At 44.5% G+C, this 24,549-nt stretch overlaps 2 long non-coding RNA genes across 2 annotated transcripts; one reads left to right on the top strand and one right to left on the bottom strand.

The window, feature by feature from the left end:
- Positions 1–7,624: 7,624 nt before the first annotated feature.
- On the bottom strand, positions 7,625–8,661 carry LOC132069876 (uncharacterized). The gene is made up of 2 exons (XR_009417840.1): positions 8,604–8,661; positions 7,625–8,512 (listed from the first exon to the last, which is right to left on the bottom strand). It is a non-coding gene; the product is annotated as an uncharacterized LOC132069876 (long non-coding RNA).
- Positions 8,662–20,639: 11,978 nt separating this feature from the next.
- Positions 20,640–24,339, top strand: LOC132070071 (uncharacterized). Its single transcript, XR_009417871.1, has 2 exons — positions 20,640–21,010; positions 22,916–24,339. It is a non-coding gene; the product is annotated as an uncharacterized LOC132070071 (long non-coding RNA).
- Positions 24,340–24,549: the final 210 nt, after the last annotated feature.

Raw genomic sequence — 24,549 nt, 5'->3', positions numbered from 1 at the left:
ACAAAATTAATTTGGTTTGGTGGTGTTTGATGTAATAATATTCTGCAATGTAGATTTATGAGTTTTCATGAACAGAGTAAAAACAAAATGATACTTTCACACCAAGAGCCCATCCCAGAAGATTTACTACTAGTAGGAGACAACAGGTTCAGCAGTGAAAACAGATTCAACGAATAGATGAGAGGGCTCCAAAGAAAAGAGATAGTACAAATATAAGAAAGTAGAATAAAGACCAAAACTAGAAAAGAAAAAAAAAAGTTATAGACTTCAACTTTAAATTTTCCACAACTCCTGACTAAATTGGTAAGGTGTTCCTCCCTTTGGTTATACTGAAGCAGCCAGCAGCTAGAGAAGGGCAGAATAATACATATGGCTCGGTGCACACTGAAGCACCTCACCATGGCTTTCAATCCTATTTGTGTACCTCTAAAAATGGCCTAGCAGTGGTACAGATCCCTTTATCATCAACTGACTTTTGGAGATATTAGAGAGACTTTTCTTTACCTTTTGTGTTTCCCTCTGACATAGTCCATAAGCCATTAGCAGAGCTGAGGAAGTAGAAAACCACTGCATTAGATAACTGTGCTTGAATAGAGCCTTTCGAGGCTGGTTCTGCAGGGGAGTGACAACTCCAGCTGCCCGTGAGGTGACATCCCAGGGTCCATGTGCACAGACAGACTGCCCTGCTGGGAGAGAGAGATGTTAGTCAAAGCTGGGGAACATGTCAGAGGCAGCAGAGAAGGTTAAAGAGGCATGCCTTTAATGATTAAAACTATTTTTGTGTTGTAACAGCACTTGAGGTTTTCTGAACTTTCTGAACATGTTTTTTATCCTGAGGCTGTTAAAAATATCTGTCCTTTTAGGATTATGACAGAGGTGTACAGATAACTCTGTGAAGAATTTTTTTTCAAATCTTCAACATTGAGTGTCATTTCAAATTTCAGAAAATAAGTGTCGAAAACAGCCTGATGACAGTTTTGTGACATCCACCTCTCTACCTCCATGTGCCTTTTATCCAACAGGGAAATTGTGCTGAAAACATGCAGTTAAGGAAAACTGAAAAAACGTGTGATTGCCATTTCCCCCCCATCCGTTTCTCAACTACCTACATTTATGTTTTGTGTACTACCTGGAATCTTGCCACCTTCTGCTCACTTTACACAGGTCTTAATGCCAGAGTATTTTCTTGTCCCTTGCTGCATGTGTGACCCTGTGAGCCAGGGTGCCAGGTGGAGGGGATGGGAGTGCTGGTGGCATGGGACATAAGAAGGAAAAGGCCATTGTGTGAAGCTGCAGGAGGGTGTGGCTGGAGGTTCTTCAAAGGGTTGAGTGCTCAGCACAGCACTCACTGCCCTATGCCATGAACCCACTTAAGCCCTTAGATTGCTTTGGGGTGGAAAGGAGGTAGTGGTCCCACACTGCAAATAAATCTTTTGACATTGCTTTGGGGAAAACATGAGGTAGAAGTCAGTTGAATGAGGTTTGGATGCTCTATCTGAAACTTCATCTCACAATCTCCATCTCCTCTCCCACCTGTTTCCTGCAGAGCACCAAACCTCGAACACCAGCCTTATTTAAATGAGTGACCATTACATTAAAAGCAGCCTTGATTAGGGACAAAGGCATTTCCACATGAGCTGCAGCAAGTTCAAGGCAACTGCTGTTCATGTTAAAGCAAACAGAGCTTTGCAGTGCTGCTCACAAGCACAGAGAGCACGCTGCCATCTGTGCTTAATTACATTTGTATGGGGTCTTGCTCTTCAAGTCATTTTGCAGAGTCCAGTACTATTGATTTCATAAAAGTTACATAAATCTGACTGCTATTGATGTTATTAAATTTCACTAGCTGTTTCAATAGGGAACCTTGAGATTCTGTCTCTGGGTGTTGATGCTGGAGTTTACAGGGACAGTTCTGTGGGGTTTTTTGAGGTACACCTCAACAGGCCATTTATAGGCTCAAGTTAGAGTAAAGGCAATTTGGATATAACATAGATCCTATCAGCATATGCAAAAGAAAGGACCTACTTTCAGCCAAAATAAAGTGGAATTTTGCCATCTGAGAGACAGAAGAAGTGCTCTGGATTTTCTGAATTGTATTGGATGTCCCAGCTGTATTGATCTGGACAGAAGCTTGCCCTACACTTGGAGCAGAAATCTAGTGGATTTCTGTAGCAGTGTCGGCTGTGACTGTGATACAGAATTGTTGCAGATGTGGTGATGTGTGCAGGTTGGTCCACACCTGCATAGGGGAACCAGTGTGCAGTGGATGGGACCTACAGCTTTTGCATCTGCCAGTGTTTCTTCTGCCAGCACGCCTGGTCATTGGCTGCCCTGGTGGGTTAGTGATGTGGTTCTGCAGAGGAGGTGAGAACAGGAGAGTGTGCAGTGGTAATTTGCTTCTCTTTGGCTGGTTCACGAGGACTGGAAACCTGGACGTATTAAAATACTCAGTGTTCCTTTGGTCACACCAGATCTGTTCAGCAGCTGTGACCTAGATGTCAAGTCTTGGACTCCTGTGCCATCAATATTTTGCCATTCCATTGTCATCTGTTGGTGTTTGCTCTTGCACATGCAGTGGCCATGTGCTGATTCATAATGAGATAAATACTGGGGGCCTTTTTCACTCTACTTCTGCTTTGAGGGTGTTGTCAATAATCCTGAATTGCCTTCTGAAGCTTTTCCTTACAGCCTTGTCAGCTGAAAGCCTCCAATTTTTTCATATGTGTCTGTTGCAGGCAAAACAGTCTCAGTTCAGGGAATTTTACTGAATTTGATTTATTTCCAATTAACATAAACTTTACTTACTGATCTGGCTGATGGAAAACAAAGAAGACTTAGATAATGAAACACCAAGGGAAGCTTCTTTCTTTCCTATTCCCCAGGCTCAGCTTTCAGCCCAGCATCTCTCTCTCCCACCAGCCCCCTTCCCTCCATTTTCACTGTGTTTTATACCCAGTCCCTGCCCATACCATTGGTGAGGAGATGGGCAGTATAAGGAGGCCCTTTTCTTGCTGCTGCTCCTGATTTTTGCTCTTTTCTTCCCCTGCTCTTTCCTCTCACTAGCACCCTTCTCCATCCTGGGTCAGCCACGGGCTGCTGTGCTTGAGGAGTGTCCCTCCTCCAGTGTGGGTCCCCCAGAGGCACAGTGCCCTCCTAAGGCTACCCCAGCATGGAGCCCTTCCCTTCAAAAGTCCTTCCAAGCCCTGTCCTGTTCCACATGCCTTGTCTTGTATCTGCTCCTGTGTCTCCTTTTGTGCATCCTCACATCTCCTCCTCTTCCTCCACTTTTCAGTTCTCTCTTGTGTCCCCTCCAGAGTTGCCTGTCCCAGCAGTGCCACCCTCCCTTAGCACCACAGAATGGGGTAACTTTTGAGAAGTAGCTTTTGTAGTTGGTGCAGCAGGGCCGGGATCCTGTGACTGCCCATGGCCTTGGGGTCCCACCCACTGTGGAGAGAAACAGGACTAACTGGGACCAGTACAGGGCAGGCCCTGAACCCTCCTGCACCAGGCAGGCCTTGCCCCCTCTACTGCTACCAAAACGCAAGAGACTCCCCTTTTACAGGGCTCAGAGAAGAACCCCCTGTGCTCAGTTGCAGCCAGGGCTTTGGCAGGACCAAAAATCTCCCATTAGAGGCCTAGGGTACATTCCTGACAGTGTCCATGGGCTGGGCTGTGGGGTGCCATGTCTCTGGCATCAGAGGGGTCATTGCTGGTTACTGCTCAGGTATGACAGTGAGAGGGAGTCACTGTTTGATTTCTGATGGACAGGACCTCTCCCTCCCCAATGCACCTTTTCCTCCTCCATGTGCATCCTGGCTGTCCTGCATATGGGGGCACTCAGAAAGAGGGTTCAAAGGGAGTTTCCATCTTGTAAAACATCTCACCCACTTACTTCTTCAAAAGAAGCCAAAGGTACCAAGATTTCAGCACCGAAGTGGAAAGATTGTTGGATAGGAAGTCAGCACAAGCTCAGGTCTGCTCCCAGCTCTGCCACTATTTTGAGCACTTCAAAATGCATTTTTTTACTTATGGACCGCAGACTGTGCCTGTTATGGTGTATTTAGTCTGGAAGCTGTACAGAACACAGTCTGCCTCTCACCATGTGTGTGAGACACCGAGCACAACAGGAACCTGGTCCCTGCTGAAGCCTTGAGGTGTGACAGTAACACAAATAATAAATAATAATACTGTTAGCAAAAGGACATACATATTTATATGAAAATGTAACGATGCAAAGCACCTTTGATTGACAGCAGTGCTCAGCACACTCAGAGTGGCAGGATTACATTATATCTGTAGCCATGGCTTTATGTACAAAATGCAACCCATAAATTAAACTGGTGATGATCTCTGCCTATGGCAACCAGCAACCTCACTCACTGCTCTCCCGGAGTGACACACCAAGAGCTTCTCATTGTCACAATACCCCAGAGTCACCTGGTCAGAGGGAAAGGCAGGTAGAAAGAGAATCCAGACAGCAGCTTTTCCCTCCTATGCATGTGACCTCATGATGCAACATTTGGGATGGCCCCTCTGTTATACTACCTAAGTATATATGACATCCCAGTAAGAAACAGCCCTTACTCTCCCCTCTTTCTACTCCTCTCCTTGTCATCTGTCCTCAATCTGTGCAGCTATCAGGCAGAGATCCAGACTCACAGGCAATGCAACATGGGCTATTTTCCCATGGGAACTGGCATTGTGTGTGAACCTGGACCCCACCCATTTAAACCCTCTTGCTCTAGCTGGGTACCCATTGGCTGAGGGCCAGGGACCTGGGCACTGGGCAGAGGATGCTGTCGGGAGCACACAGCAGCACCCCACTGTGCTGACACATCTTCCATGCTGGCAGTAGCATCACCCTGATTCACCAGCATGGAGTGTGCCTCGAGCAGCTCTGCAGAAACACCACCCCCAGATGGTGTGGAGGAAGTGCTTTACCTCACCCACAGAACTCCAAATGCAACCACACATTGGATGGCAGCAACAGAACGGTCATCACCCTTGATAAACAGACAGGTGAGACTTGTTTTTCCCTTACTTCTCCCCCATGGGAACCTTCCATGTAGCGTGGAAGGCTCATGCCAGGTGAATGTGTGGCTTTTCCCCTCTCCAGGAAGCCTGTGTACATGGTGGAGGAGGCAGTGTGTCTGTGCACAGACATCTCTGTGGCTCCTGTTGGCATGTAAAGGAGATTCACATGGGCAGAGGAGTGATCGGGTCCCAGATGCTCGAGAGAAAATGGCAAAGTAATTCTCCACTGCTGCTTCTCTATACTTCAAAAAAACATTAGAAAAGAGAAAAATGCATAACTGAAAGGTGCTGAATAATTTGGGGAAATGGGGTCATGCCCACCCACCCATTTGTAGAGCTTAGAGATCTGTATAAAGATGCAAATGAATACATCTGTTGTGTCATTAAATGCTACTGCAGCAACCTAGATGAAAGGGAAAGTGAGGGAGGGAGAAGTGCTGACTGGTAATAGTGCCACAAAGTTGTCTTCTGTGATGAGGATCTGCCAAGTGCAAAGCCCCAGGCTAGTACTGTGGGTCCCAGTTCAGCATCCATTTTTCTCCCTTCTGTCTCTCTCTGCTGCTTCTCACAGTCTCCTGACCTGGCATCAACCATAGTCCCTTGTGCTCTTCATATGAAGCCTGTGGGAGCTGATGGATGTGGAGCCAGTAGTTTCATCCCCTCTTTAACCTCCCTGTGGAGTCTGGCTTCCTCAGCTGGTGTTTTGTAGGGAGGGGGGAAGACAGGACAGAGGCACCTGCACTTCTAATAGAGAGCTGCCCTCTGCTGCTGGAAGCACCTCTGCCTCTGGGAAGGGACAGGGGGTGAGGTCAAGTGACAAGGTGTGTGCACAGGCTGCCGTGAGTAATTGAATGTGGGAGTGATCCTGACAGCGTCTCTGGCCCCGCTCGCTATGCCTGGGCATGAATCAGCTGTGATGCTGGCATCTGAAAAGACACTTTAGAAATGTCACAGCCAGAAGGACCTGTTAGTGTGACACCCAGCATCAGGCTGGCGCTGGCACCCAGACACGCTGGCTCAGCAATGGGAGGGAGAAGAAACTTTCCCCTCTCCCTCAGCAGAACAGAGAGGACCCCCTGACCACCCCTTCACCCTCCCCACACACCCCTGGCAGAAAGCAGAGATCCTCCCACCTGCAGGTGCTCCTCACTGCCTCCATCCTGCTAGCACTCCTTGGCTGACAGGAGGGGAAATGGTTGCTTTTTACTGGAGCCCCACTCCCGCAAGCTGCTGGGCTCTTCTATGGCAAGGCTTTGTACAGCCCTGTCATCAGAATCCCTCTTCTCCTGGGGACTTCCACAGGGCTGTTGCAGTGGGCACAAGCTCAGAGGCCCTTTCTCCTGGCTTGCTGGGGCTGGACCTCTTGCCACAAAGTTCAAATATGGTGTCTAATTTATCCCCACTATGCTTGCCATCAGATTCCCTCATCTTGGCCCTGCTTGTCTATGTGCTTTTCCTTGAACTTCAGTCTTCTAATTAATGCTGGTTGTTTCCATTTTTCCTTTTTTATTTTCTCTGAACACGGTACACAAACATTCTGAATTCTAAACTGTCTCTCTTACTGCTCAGTCCTATTGAGCTTTTCTCCTTGGTCATTTTCTGGAGTGACTGTGCCATAGCAGCCTTGAGGCCTCTGATACACTTTGCTGGAGGAGCTCTCATTCTCACACATGCACAAATGAGTGTTTATACAAATATATACATATGAGTTGTATGCTTTCTCAAAATACATTTTACTTTTGACACTAGAGAAATTTGCCTTTTCAAAGGGCCAAGTATATAAATATATATATTATTTCTTGACAGGATACTCCCTGTGCTCATATTCAGTGTAATCAAATCACGATCACTGGTCCCTGTAGCTGCTTCCAGGGACTGACAGCTCCTGCTGCAACAGGTTTGAATGAGCATCCAGTGAGTAAAACCTTTTATTAACTCTGTCATCCAGGTGATCAGTTGAACAGGCATGTGTGAGCCCTCTTGTGTGTGTGTAGGTGTGTCCAGATGCAGTGATACTCACAAAAGCAAAGTTTTTTCATAGCATTTTTGTACCTGTTCACGCTGTTGGTATTTATCCAAAGGCTTATGCAGGTGCTGCATAAGCTTTTCCCAGTGACATTTCTCCACACTGTTATTAACCAGTCATACACTAATCACCCTGTTAAACATGGATCATTGAATAGCTGCTCATGCCAATTTGCAGTCCGGGACCTTATCATTCTTCTAAGTTATTTATAATTGTCCTCAGTGTTTCTCTCTCTTTATTTATGGTTCCCAGGCTGCTTCCTATCAGTGCATATCAGAGTAATGTGCTCTTGAATACATGCAAGTCTGATTTTTTTTTACTGATTTCTACATATGTCTGTCCAGTCTGCACCCCTCATTGACTTGAGAGCTACCTTTCAGAGGCAGCAAACAGCTTAGACCAGCATTTCTTTCTTCTTCAACCTTCCTAATTAGAACAGTAGACTTTTACCTCAACCTAAATATAATGTTCTCACAGCAGAAAATAATCATCTCTATACTTCAGAAGCATTGGTGATGTTTCCTGTTGACTGCATAAAACCTCTGGCAAATTTTGAAATTGGAATCCTTCCATAATAACTTTATTTTTAATTTCCATATGGTACAGAGATGACCTGAATCATTATTAAATCATTAATTTAGCAGTGTCTCAAAGACCCCTGTAGTCACCCTCTGAAAAGTTTTACTAGTAAACACAAGGATCAGTCTCTGCTCTGGAGAGCTGAGTAACTAAAAAAAAAAAAAATGCAGTGATGTCTTTAATGCAGAGCATCTCCCCTACAACTTCACTCACTCTGTTTTTCCTCAAATGTTTGTAACTTACACTGTTTAAAATTCTAACTAACGTGACTAATCCCCACAGGTTTCAGCAATGACAATAACAGGAAATTTGTTCTCATCAATGGGAATTTCCATTTCCAGCTTGCCTGTTTCCCTGATGTCTAGGACCACTGTATAAATAATAGGAAAATCTCTTTTCTTCACAATTTCAGTGCAGCAGCTCAATTTGTTTGCAGCATGCTGAGCTTGAGTTGGTATTGCATTTGCCTTCTTAGCACCTTCCCTCCGTGGCATCAGTCAAGCGGTCGCCTGGCTGCTCCAGCTTGTTTCTGACAGAATGGAGTAGCTTTGAAATGGAGGCCATTCTGCTCCTACATGGCTGCATATATATATATAAAAGACTGAAGACAGCATTATGAAACCTCCAGCAACTTGACTACGCACTGCAGCCACTTATTTTATGCTGACATCAGAACATTCTTTTTTCCTACTCACTAGCTGGTGAGAAGTGTCAAGTGACAATGTCAGCAGAGCACAGGAGTCTCTGCCTTCAAACACCAGGCTTCATGAGCAGGAGGACAACTGCATCAGCCCTGCTGCTGCTGGTCCTTGAAGGTGCTTATGCCCCAGAGTACCCATGCTCCTTGGTTGACTTCTCAGTGCCTGGCTGGGCCTGGGAGAAAGGGTGCACATGTGTTATCTTATATATCAAGAGTTCTATTATCATTATCGTGCAAAGATTCCATATCACCAGAGTTTCATACCTCCTCAATGTTTCTCGTAGGCAGCTCCTCTAAGCACCAGCTCCTCCTGATCCTTGCATTAGCCATCTGACTCCAGATGCCACCAATCCACTCTTTTATACCACTTGTTCTTATTGGCTACAGGTGTGGCCTGTTGACATTAGGCCTGCTGCTAATGTTTAGTAATTGGTTCAGCTGCAACTCTTTGGGGATAAGATTACATTCTATACCACCTTTATATTGCATCCCCCTACACACATGAACTTGTGAGCAATCAGCAGTTTCTCACCGATTGCAAGAGAGGGTCTGCCAAATCAGACACAACCTGGGAGTTCCTCTCTGGGCAGTAACACCTTATGGGCCAAGGAATAGTAGAGACTGGCTAGCACTCCTCTTCCTCCTCTGTCACACTCACAGCCAGTGTTTGTCATCTGTCATATTGACACAGAGCTGGGACAAACCAGCAGCATGGGAACTGCGTGGTCTGGTCAGCTAAGAAAGCTGATATTCTCTTTACAAGAGACCAACGTAAACTAAAATTTGATGACCACTAGGAAAAAAAAAAAAGAATCTGTTGGTAATTCTGGACTGGCTGTGTGTGATTATCAGAGACCAATTCAATAAAGTCACAATTTTAAAAAGCACTTGGAAAGTGGATTTTTTTCTAATAATGTCTCTAAGTTGCTTCTCGTTTATTGTCTCACAAAAGATGTAAACACAGGCAGCTTCCAGCAAATGCTGAGGTACTCTGAAGTAGCAACCTCAACTTTGTAAAAAAATGGTTGCTGTAGAGCAAAATGATGACATAAAGCATTTCTTCAGGGCTGCCTGGCACTAATGACTCTAATACAGTGAGTTGAACAAACTTATGTGGCAGCAGTGACTGTGCAGGAGGACTTTTAACTTGCCTACGATAACTACCTTGCTAGGAGCTGAGTGTTTCAGTCAGAGTGATGAATAGCGAATGGCAGCCAGAGCATGTGGAGGCAGCACAGAAAGTGGATCTGGATGGAGCAGGGTGCAGGGCAGAGCACCCTGAGAGAGCACCAGAGAACATCTCTGGCAGCAGTACAGGGATGTGGTGAAGTGTGCATTTAATTCCTAAAACTTGCAGCAGAAAGCTTGGCTACATGGGGAAGAATTTGCCAAATCAGGATTTGGAATGCAGAAGTAATACACATAAAGGTGCATGCATCAGTGCTCACATGGGAGATGGCTGCAGGGTGCTGGCAAAGGGCCCATGTCCTCATGTGAACCTGCAGCAGATCCATGCCATCCAGGATGTGAGTATGAAAGAGTGTGTGGATCCTGACATGGCTTGTACCACAGTCCTTCTTGTGCACCAGCAGGCAGTGACATCAGGAGCAGCAGAGTTACAGGAAGCAGCACTTACAGAGCTGATGGAGGGCTGAATGCACACACCCTCTTGCTCTGTGACTCTTCATCTGTCCCAGGCTGATGCACCTGTGGGCCTCCTCCTGCAATCAGTCTCAGTACTGTTCACAAGACTGAGCCGTACTTCCAATTATATTTATAGACCTATTAGTAAAACCAGTGATCTATTCACAGACAAGCCATGAACACAAGAAGAGAGTCAAACACAGCCAATTACTTACTGCAAGAAGTAAACTGTGCCATCAGCAAAATTTCGTATTTCTGTTGTTCTCTGCTTTCTCTTAGATCGTTAATAAACATATTGAACATCCCTGGTCCTGATGCTGATCCCTGGAGCATCCTGCTATTAACCTCTTTTCACGGAGAGAATTGGGCTCTTATTCCTCTCTTTTGTTTCTTACCTCTTATCTAGATTTTAATCCATGTCAGGACTTTGCCTCCCACCCTACAGGCAACAAATTTCTTTAATAGCCTCTTGTGAAAGACTTTATCAAAAGGCTTTTGAAAAGTTTAAATAAATTATATCCCCCCACCACCCCTTCTCCTCAGCCCAGTATTTCATTAACTCTTCTCCAGAATCCTAATAGGCCAGAGGAGCACAAGCCACACTTAGAGAAACTGGCAGACAGGTTTATCTCTATCACATTAGACTCATCTAGAAGCTTCCTAACTCTATCTTTAAGGATTTTTTTCCATTGTTTTCTCCTTGTTCTGAGGGAAGGTGGTCTGTTTTATAATTGGATCATCTTTAGCTTCTTTGTAAAACACAGTTACAATAATCGCCGTCCATCCCAGCCCCTCAGTCCCACAGGCGTTTGTACAAAATGCTATTTGAATAAGGCACTGCCTGCTTTGCTTAAGAGCTCAGCAACTTTGAACCTTCCTTCCTTAGGCATTCAAAGATGCTTACCATCCACTTGGAAGTTCAAAATTTTATCTGCTGTGAAATTACTCATACCTCTGACCCTTTTCAGCCAGGGAGAAACATCTAAATGTTATTCCCTCTACTCACCCCTCTCCTCACTTCCCCAGGTGAAAAACCCCAGATGAGAAAAATACATTGTTTTCCATGGTCCTTGTCCCTCTCTAGCCACGGATGGTTCATCCTTCTGGATACCCAGGCAGTCCTGAAGATAATATTGATGGCCCCTATGCGCTTGCCTGTCTTTGCAAGGCAGCAACTTGAAACCTTTCAAGCCTTGTTTGGAAGAACTTATGGGCAGAGCTCTGCTAGTGCTATAGAGCACACACCTATAGAGGGATTTCCACCAGTGTGAGAGAAGAGGTGGCATCCCCGAAGTAACTTCTTATATGGTAAGGGGGGGACTTTCTTCATTTCCTCCCACAAGGACAGCTCCTGCTGTGATGAGGTGCTTTCAGTTCCACAGCGCAAATGTTTCACCCAGCCCTCAGGCAGAACAACACGTGGTCAAGCTGGGTCTGCCATGAGAGAGGAAAATCAGGCCTGCAAAATGTCCATGTGGTGTTACAGCCACGAAGGTCTCTGTGCTGACCCTCACAGCTGCTGCACACATGGCCAGCAGCAGTTTAGCAGACTGCTCTGCAGCGTTAGACCCAAAGGTTGCCTCGTGCAATGCGTGACACGCACAGCTCTGCACAATGTTCAGGGACTGAGTTAAAGCCTGGAAGTTACAGCAATCCCTCAGGCTCAGGAAACAAGAGGAACTGCCTTTACTCTTGCAAAGGTAGCTGAGCATGCTGAGTCTGCCTGTGTCCCACCAAACCGGGACCCTCTGTTGTCCCTGTTCTGGCACCTCCCATGGGGGCACTGACTCACGGTTCTTATCCTTGCTCATTTTGTTTCTATGCAAGTTAATCTCTAGCAAGCTTCTTCCACAGCACTGACATGTGATACAATCTAAAAAAAAATTGACAGTTTTGGAAAGTTGGCAACATTTGTCCTTCTCTTGGATTACACCTGGCTCTCCAGACACAGACCCACTCTCCCTACTGTGTAATTTTCATCTCTTTTGTGGACCAAAACTGATACCCTAAGCAAAAGCTGGAGTCTGAGAGGAGACTGAAGAGCTTTGTAAGGGTTTTCTTCATGTCCCCACACTTATGGAGCTGCAGCACCGTCAATCTGAGGAGGTTGTATTACCTGAATGGCTGAGGAAACTTTATGTACTCTGAATGCCAGCTGGTGACTCACCATACTTAAGTCCTGCCAGTTGTAATGAAGGCTGCCTCTGCAGGATGACTCCTGTGCTGTGGGAGGAACTGTTCCCTGCCCTGAGATCTCCTCTGTAATCAGCTCTTGTCTTATTTGGGAGAACTGCACCATTTTGCTCCTGGGGGAAGTCAAATGCCCACAGAGTCTGAGCATGGGTTTGCCATGGTATGATTTTTTCAGCAAAGTGCATTATACCCTCCTTAATCTCCATTTTACACCTCCTTTGCTGAACTTTACATTCTTTTATATTACTACAATTTGGGCTGCAGTTCTGTATTTTAGAAAATTCCTCACTTAGAAAATTCCTCACTTAGAAAATTCCCTTTGTCCATGGTGTCACTTCTCAGCATTACTTCCCACCTGTGAGGAGGGTGTATATGCATCATATGGAAGTACTTCAGGGTTTTAGTGAGTGACCTCACATGATCTGGCTGTTCCCTGCCCTAATACGTGTGTACACTTGTTTTAGGAATACAGCTGCAGTGTTTCTTCCTGCAGGCCCTGAGACCACTCCCAAGCCAGAGCAGTTTGCTGCAGCTACAGAGAGCTCTTGCCCATCTAATGAGGCTGGAGCATGACCTCCAGGCTCTGGGTATTTGGAAATATCCATCACCACTGCCAGGCTTTCCTGCACCAGCTGTCCCACGGGCTCCCTGTGGAGCTTCCTGGGGCGCAGGCACTATGGGCAGTGCTCACAAATTCCCTGTAGGCAGCTCTTCCATTATGATGCAAATCCCCAGTTTTCAGGACTCAGAACCTGTGCTGCTCCTGTGTTTTGCTATGCCTTGAAGTTTCACATATTTCCTGTTCCACATGAGTCATTAGGAAGAGTTATTGACAAACAGGAACTGTTCAAAGGAGAGCAACTGAAATGATCAAGGGAGTGGAGGGATTGATTTAGAAAGGAAGATTAAAAGGATAAAGTCTGGAGAGATTGGTTAAACAGCAACTACTGTGAGCATGATAACCTACACATACTTAAAAAGTATTTCAGAAACAGGAAAACACTAGTAGCATGATACATGGGGAGACAAGTGAAAACAGGCAGGAATTGAGAGTAACCTGAATTTTCCCTTTGAGACTAGCTTTCAGACAATAGGAAAGGAAATGTTCTCTGTCACTACTCTAACCTGATGGCAGCATGAAAGAAACCCAATTGCTCTCAATTTTATAAACCCCAGGACAAAAAAATACTAGCAAATGTAAGATAAGGTGGGATGCCCAGGAATGGCACTGGGTTGGGGAATGCTGTCCTCCTCATGAGGCCGCTTTGGGAGAAACTGTGGGCAAAGAAGATCTCACTCCATAGCCCCACAAAACCCAGGGAAACTCTCCTTAGATGGCAGAGCTTGCTCCATACCTCCCTAGGAATCTCCTCAGCTGGCAAGTGGAGCGGCTGGTGGATGAGACCGAGACTTCCCCTGACAGGGCCGTGTGCTCGGGTGAGGTTCCTGCAAGCCCCCCTCACCATCTGCTCCATGAGCTCTGATGTGCTACAGCCATTTTTCAGGTTTAGTCTCGACAACTTCTCATGCCAGAGTGTGCAGCTGAGCAAGCCTGACCAGATGCTTATCAAGTGTAAATCGGCGCAAATGTCTATTTATATCAGCTGAGGCTGTGCACCACTCTTTATAATGAACCATGTGTCCATTGTGCAGTCATGGACTCAGAGATGAAGACTAAAGGGACTGCTAGATCATCTGTTTTGACCTTCCAAGTATCACAAGCCATTAATTTTCAACCAGTTACCCCTGGATTGAACCCAATAATTTGTCGTTGACTAAAGCACAGTAAGTATTTAGCTAAGAAGAAACTCTTTGCATGAGGTCAGTTGTTGATCTCGAGACATTCAAATGTGACGAATCCTCTCCTTCCTGCGGGAGCTCCTTGCTCTGGCTAAACACCTTTGCTCTTTTGTAAAAAACATAGCTTCCATTTTAACCTGCCTGGCTCCATCAGATGTTATCTGTTACTGAGGTCTGAGTTTGCTCATGATCAAGTCAGAAGGTCTGATAATTTGTGATCATTTTTATGTTTGTTCAGAGTTATTTGTCAAAAATATTTTGAAGTGGGTTAAAAATAGTTTATTTTTGAGAACCACACAAGAATATTTGATATTCTCCATGAAAATCACTGTCTGTTAAAAGTATGAGCATATTGCTTTACTTAAAAGATCAACTAATCAATCAACCTGTTTGTCTGATCACTCATAGTATCCCCCTTATCTGAATACTTGAATGCATCCCTGTCATAGTGATAGCAACAGCAAAGCCCCTAATGGGTTTATACTTGTCTTTAGGAGAGTAGGTGCTCCATTCTCACATTTCCTTGAGTTTCTTCTCATGGCTGCTGCAGGAGACAATATTCCATGGTCTGAACAAGTACAGCTGCTCCTATAACCAGAACTATGCTTAAGAAAGGACATGGGACAGTTTTGCTTACTATGAGTTTTCTCTTTTCCGCTACTAAGGTACTTGGGGTGCAATCATGAGCCTGTGTTTTGAGTTCCGTTCTTCTAGTGGAAATGCTTTTTAATGGAGACAGCAAAGAGACCTATAATAGGATATTCAAAATGTACTTTCTGCAAATAGTGTGCAACACTGGCTTAAAATTGCCATGTCTACAAACATCCCTGCCAGTAAACTGATTTGTGCGGTAGTTCATGGAAGCACAGCAAAAAAAGGGGAGTGAACTCAGCAAAAAGGAATGAATTAAAAATTTGAGAGAAGATTTGTGGGTCGTTTCTTAGGACCTGCTAACAGATTTAAGGCAGCTTAGTAAAGAACTGATTTGGGGGTGTGGTTTTACGACCCTAGGCAGTGCTGTGCAATTGTATTCTTGTTTGCATGGGAATCTTTCACAGGGCTTGTAGGAATCTCCTGGGGTGAGTTAATGGGCCAGATACCACATAACACTTGTGACCACAGCAGCTTTCTTGTTAGTTTGGGCAGTTCCAGAGACAGGACATATGAGAGTGACCCAAGCACTGGAAAATAGAAACTAAAGTAACAAGTTTTATGTCTTTTCCCCCCTCTGCCCTATAAAAGAAAGAAAGAGTAGTTTATAGACTGATTTGTTTGTTTAGACTTCTGTGTGTGAGCTTATTGATGGAAGACTATGTTGGAGAGCTGAGTTTTCTGTGGAGAGGGCAGTAACTACCTCAAGGGTTCTCACTGTTCCTGGGAGTCATACAATGCTCCAAAGCCCTGTGTATCCTGTCTCCAGCACAGAGTCTATCCTCGAAGCCAACCATCTGCTTGTTCCTCTACGGCAAAGTAACCGTGGGGTTATGCAGAAAGGTGAATTTCTTCACAACTCAGACATAACCATGGCAGGCATGGAGTATTGGGGCAGAGACCTTGAAGGTGACTCTGTCTTCACTGGTGGCCAGTACAAATGAGGGAGCAGTCGGGTGATGTTCTCACAGTAATTGGTGTTGCTAGGGAGACCAGAGACTGTGTTTTCTCAACTGGAGCCTTTCCAGAATGCCTGCGTTCCTCACTAGATATTAGCTGCAATAATCAGTCATGAATGCCTGGATCGCTGTGCTAAGACCTGTGTCTGATAGGATAGGACACCATCTTCTGGCAGGTTGCAACTGGGAATGTTTTAATAATATGGTTATCTGGGAATTACATAGCAGTAGGGCATCCAGAGGGACTTCAAAGCTGCACGTGGACTTAACAGTCAGGGCTGATGGCCCTCAGTGCCCCTCATGGAAATACGTGAGTGCTTTGAAGGGTTGCATTTCTTTTTGCAAGCACCAATCTGGTTGCCACGTTCCTGCTTTCTTCTGCCACAACTCTTTCTTCAAAGATTCCTGTAATGGAGGACAGTGCACAGCACCTCATAACAAAATATGAAATTCCCTGTCTATGGAGGCATTTCCCCAAGAATAGCTGTACTTGTAGTATAGCCCCAAACAGGTCTGCAACCTGCCTACTTAGTTTGATTAATTAGTCAGGGTTCTCTACTTACCTGAATTTAAGCCTTCTCTTAAAGGAAATTTAAAAAAAAAAAAAAGAAAAGAAAAGAAAAGAAAAGAAAAGAAAAGAAAAGAAAAGAAAAGAAAAGAAAAGAAAAGAAAAGAAAAGAAAAGAAAAGAAAAGAAAAGAAAAGAAAAGAAAAGAAAAAGAAAAACGAGAAGATTTATCCTGCAAAAAATTAACTGTAAATGAAATTCCATATAAAACATGGATAAAAACATGGATCTCAGACTGCGGGGGAAGATTAATAGAATTCAGGTAAACAAAAAATGATCACATAAAAATATCTTTGCAGAATTATATGCTTCTCTAAAAAACTTCCAAACCCATCAGTCACTAAGCATGGGAAATTCAAAGCGAGTGTGAAGATATGAGGATCTCTAATAACGGTAAATACAGAATTGCATGGTGAAGCAACCTCAACTCTGACTCCAGCAACGATTTCAGAAAAATCAGACATTCTGAGACTAACCTTGTCCATCCATTACCCACAGTGTCATCAGATCAATGGCCACAAAACTAGAATGCTTTATTCTCCATCGCTCTGAGGTTGTGCTGACTCTGGCCCTTCTTTACAGCCATGCACTCTCTACAGAAAAACACATATTTCACAAATTCCTCACTAGACAAATAGCACATCGAAGCCATCACTCTGCACTTGTCATTCTGATTCTATTTACCCCAATTAAAAAAAGGACTGCAAAGCACAGGGCTGGCAGACATGAATCTCCTCAGCTCCGTTCCCTCCCTACGCTTGCCACGCAAAGAAGGCTTTCATTGGAAAACCAGAGCCTGACTCCCTGGGAAGTGCTGGGCAGGGAAGTGACCCTCATTGCCTCCCCCTTCCCCAGTACAGGGAGCTGCATGCCAGCAGAGATACTTACTCAGGTCCCCCACAGACCCTGCCTCAGGTACAGCAGTCCCATGATGCTAAATGGGTGCTCTTCTTCAGACACCCTGCCCACCCAGGAAAAGACTGACTGGAGTTGCATTGTGCTCTGCACTGCTGCCTGGGTTTTGCAGTGGAGAGGATGTTTAAAGGCACTGGTGCTGCTCTGAGACCTCAGTCTATTACCACATCACTACAAAAATCATGCAAGTGCCAGGGCAATAGCACTTTTTCATATTTGCAGTTTCTGGTCCTAACTTTCTGCAGTGCCCCATTTATATTGATAATTTTAATGCCCTAAAATAACTACAGCTGTTCTTTCTCCTTTGCAGGCACCACAACAGAGAGGTTGAAGGCCAGAAGCTAGAAGCTTGGGCTTTCAGGCACTCAGAGGAGGCACTGGGGTCAGAGGAATCGGATGTCTCCTTCCAGGCAGCTCTGCAGGTGTCAGTGAGCAGCGAGAAACAGAGAACCAAGACCAAGGTTCGACTTGACACATAACACTGTGGCTGGATCCAAAAGACACAAGACATCATTTCCTGGAGATCTCAAGAAAATAGAGCTGACTTAAAGAAACCTTGGCCGAAGGCAGACTGCCACACACTGCAAACACAAAAGCGCAAGGACCGTGCTTTGCTGGGAGAAACCTTTCATACTAGAAAACACTTTTCTAATATCACTCTTTTTATGACTGAGTCTGATGATGGCAGTGGTTGTTTTCTTCACAGTTCACAGAGAATGGCCATCAAAAAATAGCCAACTTTTCCTTCCTCTCTGATGAAAGTCTCCATAACCTTGGTGTGAATTTATAGTCTGTCGTTGCATTTTGAGATGCCATATGTGTGAGAGAATAAAAGGGAGGGAGACATTTAGTTTCCAAAAATCATGCCAGACTTAGCACTATTACAGCATGGTGGACAATGTATATCATTTAAAGTAGCAAGAACAGGTCTGGGGTGAAGGAAGACCTTGTGGTAAGCACAGATGTCTCTTGTCCTTGGGGACAAAGGAAAAAAAAAATCTAAAACCCACCCTCCACTAATTAATGTAATATAATCCATTCAAACAGGAAGAAAGTTCTGAATTGTTTTTTAATTATTTCCCATGAATAAATCTTCTTTGACAGGAAAGAATCAGCAGTACCCAGTGAAGGGCAACTATTTCATTGCAATAGTCTATTCAGCATGAGGGTGACATCCAAGCTGGGAGATTTATGGAGAAACTACTATCACATCTGAATTTTTTGAGTCCCTTTACTTTGGTTGACCCTAATGATTTGGTGTCACCTTGTGGATTTTGCTAATCCTATCTTCTCTTGCTCAGCAAATGAAGTCCAAAAGAACTCGAAACACTCTGCCTCTGCTTTTGCTATTCCTTTGGCTATTAACTGTTGCTAATAATGTTGTTATTAATATTTTAATAGTAGTACTAGTGGTATTAAAATAGTGGCCCCATAGAAGTTCTTGGACTAGAACATCACTGAAAAAAACCACATAAGAAAAATACAAGCTTCTTGATCTGTAAGGTTTAGGATTTATCTGCTGGTGTGATTTGGGCAAACAAGCCATGGCAAAGTGTCTTAGCCTTCAGAGCCACTGAAGCTGGATTGCAGCTCTGAGATCCATTGCCTTATTCCTGCAAATTACATCACAGTGTGGGCAGTGTCTGGCTGTGAGATGTTCCTCCTGCCCCCAGTCCTGAAAGCAGAACCATCAGTGATGGCAGCACGAGCTGATGGCTCTGTGCCAGGCTGTGTTGGTGCCAGAAGAGTCTCCAGCCATTAGCCAAACTCAATTTTGTTATTGTCCTATTAAGAAAAGGCTTAGAGCCATGTGGAGACATCTGAAAAGCTAAATCTGGGCTGTGGTGGGAGGAATTAGGATAAGTTGAACACTGCTGCTCCAGGCAGTCAAGCAAGCTGTTTTGATTGTAGCCAGGTCCTGAACCACAGGATGCATGTTGTTTACCATGGTCCTTATACAGAAGCTCTGAACTCATTCAAAGCTGCTTTTGTGTGCCCATGGGATGCATGTCCAAGTCATAGATCCCAGCTGCATGACAGGGCCAATGGAACACTGACTCTGTACCGTGCTGATGCCATCATTTCTGGGTTAGCTTCTTTGTTTTCTTTCTGCCCCAATCACAGTGCAGCATACAGGTATGTGGTTAGGTGAGCAGACCTTCAGTGTAGAATGAAAATGAATGAAAAGAATGAAAATTAAGTCCCCCTGCCCCTCCCCGCAAAATCATGAAAGGAAGGTGTCTGAGGAAAAATAATAGTAATCAGTAAGGGTAAGAATAAAATTTAGTTCCTTTCACAATTTCCTGAAATGTTCTCAACCATCTATGTGCTGTCAATATTTTACCTTGGTATTAACATTACCAACTAGATGCAGCCTAGAGTAACATGGTTTTCTTTCCAAAGAATCAGAATGCTGATACAAATGGTCAAGTTACTATGATTCTTTTTTAAAATCTTGTCAAGCAACTACAGGTCAATTATTATTACTACTTTTGCTATTAATCATAGTATTATTTACTACACCAAAACAATTATGGTTTTTCTCTAAAGCAAGGGTTTATGATTTTTGTTTCCCAGCCTTTCTTTTAAAAAAGGTATTTTAAATTTTGCTCCCAAAGAGATGCAAGTCCTCTAAAGAGACTTTGAGGGGCTTACTTTTAGACACTTTTCACAAACACATTCAAAGTTGTGCCTGGATTATCCACTGAAAACTCCTGGAATAAAATGTGAGACAATTGCGGGAACAGTCACCCTTGCCCATGTGCAAACATGAATATTTTTGTGTTTTGTGTTGTGCTGAGCACAGCAGGAAGCTGGTCCCAGTCTTGGGCTTTGAGATGTTATCATAGAGACAGTGATGCACAAACAAGTAAAATAAGACATGGAGGGAAAAGAAGCAGATACAAGGGGGAGCACAAAGTAACAGCAAAATTATTAATTAATGAAAAGATGAATAAGCAGTACACATCCTCTTTCAGGCTATTAGAAAATGACATCATCATCAGTGGTTCATTTTTTTAGGGAACTTTACAGTGAGGTCATTCCCCCTTCATGGTGGCAATTAGGCACATGGCTTGTATTTAAAAAGAAAAAAAAAACAGACTATGGAGAGAGCAAGGCACATAATTTAATTTCAACACATGCAAACCATCTGTCTAAATAATAAATAAACATAAGCAAGTCTGAACCAAATATACATGAGAAAGGGTCACTGCCTGTATGAATAGGGAGTGTATCCTAGGTCACCAGCTAGGGAATGACAATTCTTTGCAGGATCATAATGCTGAGGCTGTGATGCTTATGCAGGTAGTACTGGACAGACCTTTTTGGTATCTTTTCACGTTCCTTTAAGCAAGGAAAACTCTTTGATATTAGGTGTGGTAGGACCTCTTCCTACTGTGCTGGCAGCAACAGGAGCCCTTTAAGCTTGCAAGGGGGGCATTTAGGCTTATCTTCATCAGGTGCTCTGCCTAGAAAATGAGGGCCAAACAAATTTACCTGGAAGCCCTCATGACTTTAAAAAACTTGGTAATGGCAGCAACTTGGGTTTCTTGGGTTTTGGTGTCTTTAGGAAAGGCTGTGGTGCACTGCAAGGGTGAGCAGGGGAGTGAGGTGCTGCCTGCTGCCTTTAGGGGTAGCACAGTGGTTGTTATGTTAAGGAGGGGGAAAGAACCAGCTCCTGGGCTGCAGTCATCTACAGGAATAAGAAGGACAGCTTGCAGCTAGACAGCTGTGTCAGATGCTTTCAGAAATGCTTACAGCCTAGATTCTAAAAAAGACTTTGGAAACAAAAGAGAAAACAACAAATCCCCAGGTTTTAGGTACCAGGCTTGTGGAGTGGAAGTAAGGTATTTCAGCTCTTGGTGCTCCATGTGGATTAAATCAGGCGTTTCAGAAGAGTAACAACCTGCAACTTTCTGCCAGTCTCAGTGGAGAAAGAAGGTAATTGCCTTGGAAAGGTGGTGTGTGAGGTGGGAATCTCCCCTTGCTGATCTGTGTGAAGAAATTTTGAGTCTGGTGTGAGTGGTGCTGGTCTGCCTCCCTGCCCACAGGGTGTGTGTGTGTGTGTGTGTGTGTGTGTGCACTTATGAGTGCAGCAAAGGTCAGAAGTGTGCAGAGCCTGAGGTGCTGGGACAGCCTGTGTTGTGGCTGGCTTTGGCAGGTGCTGGGAGGGAGGAATTCTCAGTTTCCCACACACGTGCAGTGTATGACTGCTCTTAGAGCCCTGTGGTAGAGGAATAAGCTTGCACCCTGTGGACCACTGCTGTAGCCTGAGCTGTGTGTATTGATTGAGGGAGCAGATTTCTTCCATATATTCATAGAGGCTGGTTTAGCCTGAGCTGGGACTCAGAGACTGTGTCTCTCTTTCTCTGGTTATGATTTATGACTTCAATCCAATTTATAGCCATTTACAAGAATGCTGAACTGGCTGTAAATCAGTAAAAGACCATAAAATACTCATGGAGCTGCTGAAATCCATCTGGGTGAGCTTCCTTCCCTCCCAAGAGCAGCCATCTGAGGGCAGGAAGATGTAGCCCTCCCATCAAGACCACTGGCAGTGATGGGGGTTGGGGGTGAGATGTAGTGCTTGGCTGTGGGAGAAGGGAAGGGGAAGGAGGTTTGCTTTCTGAGAGCACACAGGAGTCAGCTGAGCCCTTGCCCGAGGGGCACAAAGATGATAGGAGCAGCTCTGGAGGGTTTCTTCAGAGGAACTTCACTTGAGGGCAGGGCTAAGGCAAAGTCCATGGGGAAACAGTGAGTAAAGTCACTTTTAGCAATCTGTGATTGTCTCTCAGAGGGTCAGTGTTTCATTGAGTCAGTGACTTTTGTGGGCAGTTCATGGGGAATGCAGACATAAATGTCCAGATTGTTTTTATTCTCACTGGCAGCTCTGATGAGATATTCTGGGGCAGGTTGGTTTGTCCAGCAGAGGTGAGAATTGCAGTCCTTGGGGTAAGAATTTACCTGCCTCCTTTACCTAAAAATCATGCTCAGAGTTCAAGGAAGCCATTGAAGAAAGGGGCCTGATAGTACCAAGTTGCATGCTTAACCCTGCATCAGGGGGTGATGCAGTGGGCTACAGAGCCATGGAAATTATCAGGCTTCACATCTTATCTTTGACTTCTTTACAGTGCAGATTTTCCTCTCCTTCCTATTGATAGGGAACAGGTGGAATTCAATAAGAATGTTTGCAAGTCTCTTTTTTCCTTTTTACCCTACTGTGAGCTGATGATCAGGCACCACTGGAGTACCTGGCTAGGAGGCACTGCGGGGGCTGGCAGATTGTTTTGCTCTTGCTCTCTCTAGCAGCTATGGGGCTGTAGAGCACAATTGGTACAAAATAACTGAAGCATCCAGGAGAGTGCTCCAAACTCCTTCTCTGTAGCAGAACAATTTCCAGGGCATGGTGGCATTCGTTTGTACAAAAAATGACAATGTGCCTGCAAGGGAGCCTCCCCACAGGCCTTGGTGCCCTGTCCCAAAGGGTTATTACCCCTGCAGTTAAAAGCTGGTAATCCAAACCTGCTGAGCTCCAGGTCTGGGGCTGTCTTGCTCATGTGCCAGAGTGGGGTGGTGCTTCACCTCTGAGCTGGTGTTTCTGACTGGGCTGGCTGGGGAAGCTCCTCACCCCTGGGATGCTGCTGCAGTTTGCTAAGAGCAATGAACCCTGGCTGGTGCTCTGTGTCTCTTTTCTTTCTTGTGTGCAGTGCCTTGGGGAGAGATAAGCAATTGTGCTGTCTATGCACTGCCTGTGACCCTGGAGTGCCCTGAGAGTGAAATCCAGGCTCTGCTCTACTTCACATTCAAAACAACAGCAGAAAATAACTTCCACTTTCTTCATTTCAGCAGGCTCGGGCTCATGGACGACGATAACGAGAAACTGCTGAGGCCAACTGGGGAGCGAGCAAGCCTGAGGGATGTCTCCCTTATCCCTCTGGCCAGCACAGGTTTAAAAATCAGTGCTGATCAGCTGGCTGCTTGGACGGGCTAAATCTGGGCTGGAAGAAGCCCTGATGAGAGTGAGGGAAGGTACTCACAGTAAGCCTTTGAAAAGCTGGGATGACCCTACACCTCTGTGTTGGATGGGCCATCCTTTGCCCACTTCATGTAGAATGCAAACCCCAGGTTGGTGCCTGCTGTTCTGCACATCACTCAGCTGTTGGGAATGCTGGATGCCTGGGAAAGGAGAAGAAACTTAGGTCAGTTCTGCCAAGCCCACCTTCCGTTTTCTCCAAAGTTGTATAATTACTCAACAAATAAAGTCTCCTACTATTATTGCATTTTTTTTTTCCCCAAGAATTGCCTCCCAATGTTTTCTTTAGAGACAAGCCAGCAATGTCACTGTCCCACAACGAAAACTCCCAAGGTTGCAAATTTCCCTCTCGTTGACAGATGTTTTTCTTTTTTTCATCAGAGGAATTAGATAACCATCATCTCATAGCCCTACTGCTCACTGCATGTGCCCTTAATGCTCTGTGGGAAGTTTAGCTCAGAATGAGGATACCTGAAATCCAGTGATATTATGAGTGCATGAAACTGCTGCTGAAGGTTTGGTTATAATTAGGGGATTATATAGTGTGTGATTCTCTGACAACAGAATATTCTACCATGTCTGCCATAGCCTGACATTTTAATTCATAATATAAGGAGTCTACAGCTGGCTTGCTCTTTTCTTTATTTCAGATTGAGTTGTGTGAATAATGGAGTTTTCAATTCAATGACTGGACAAAAAAAAAATAAAAAATAAAGTGAGATGACGGGAAAAAGAGAATGGTGGGTTCCATTGCCCAGTGGTGCCTCATTCAATCAAAACTGAAAAGTTTCTTTTAATTGTGGAAAGGATGTTAATTCATTTCTTGTAAAATTCTTCTTTTAAGCCTGGAAAGTTTTAAAAAAATGACACCATCATTTCAACAGTTAAAAAAAGAAATCTGACTTAACTCAGAGATTTCTTTCACTTATGTGTCCCCACATCTCACTTTTCTTTTATCCAGAAGTGTGTGTGTCAAAATTGACCCAAATTCACTGGGATCTTCACAAGTGGAGTTTTTGTTCTGTTCAAAAATTTTCTGTGTAACATGTCTTGATAAATTTTGTGATATGGCAGTTCCAATGAGTTTGTAGGGTTCCATATTTATTTTCTCCTGGTATTATAAATAGTCTCCATCTGAGTGAAACACAGCTCAAAACATGTTCTGCCATGCTCTGTAGTTTCAAAGTTGAGCCTTGTATAAAGTAAGTTTTTTGCAAATAAAAAGGAGGTGCACTGATATACTGAAAGCTCCCTCATTTAACCTACTTTACTCGCATGTGGCAAAGCCAAATATAGTAATGTCTTATATAGAAAGGTGTAAACTCCTGTTCCTTCTCACAAAGCTGAATTGTCTATGTAGGAGAAGAAAAGTTACTATGGTAAGTGACTGAATGCACCAAGACTGTGATGCATACACAGGAAACAGATTTGTTGTGAAGAGGCAAAC

The sequence above is a fragment of the Ammospiza nelsoni genome, chromosome 2 (genome assembly GCF_027579445.1).
Source record: "Ammospiza nelsoni isolate bAmmNel1 chromosome 2, bAmmNel1.pri, whole genome shotgun sequence".
Taxonomy (NCBI): Eukaryota; Metazoa; Chordata; class Aves; order Passeriformes; family Passerellidae; genus Ammospiza; species Ammospiza nelsoni.
This window is presented reverse-complemented; position numbering and strand designations above follow the sequence as displayed.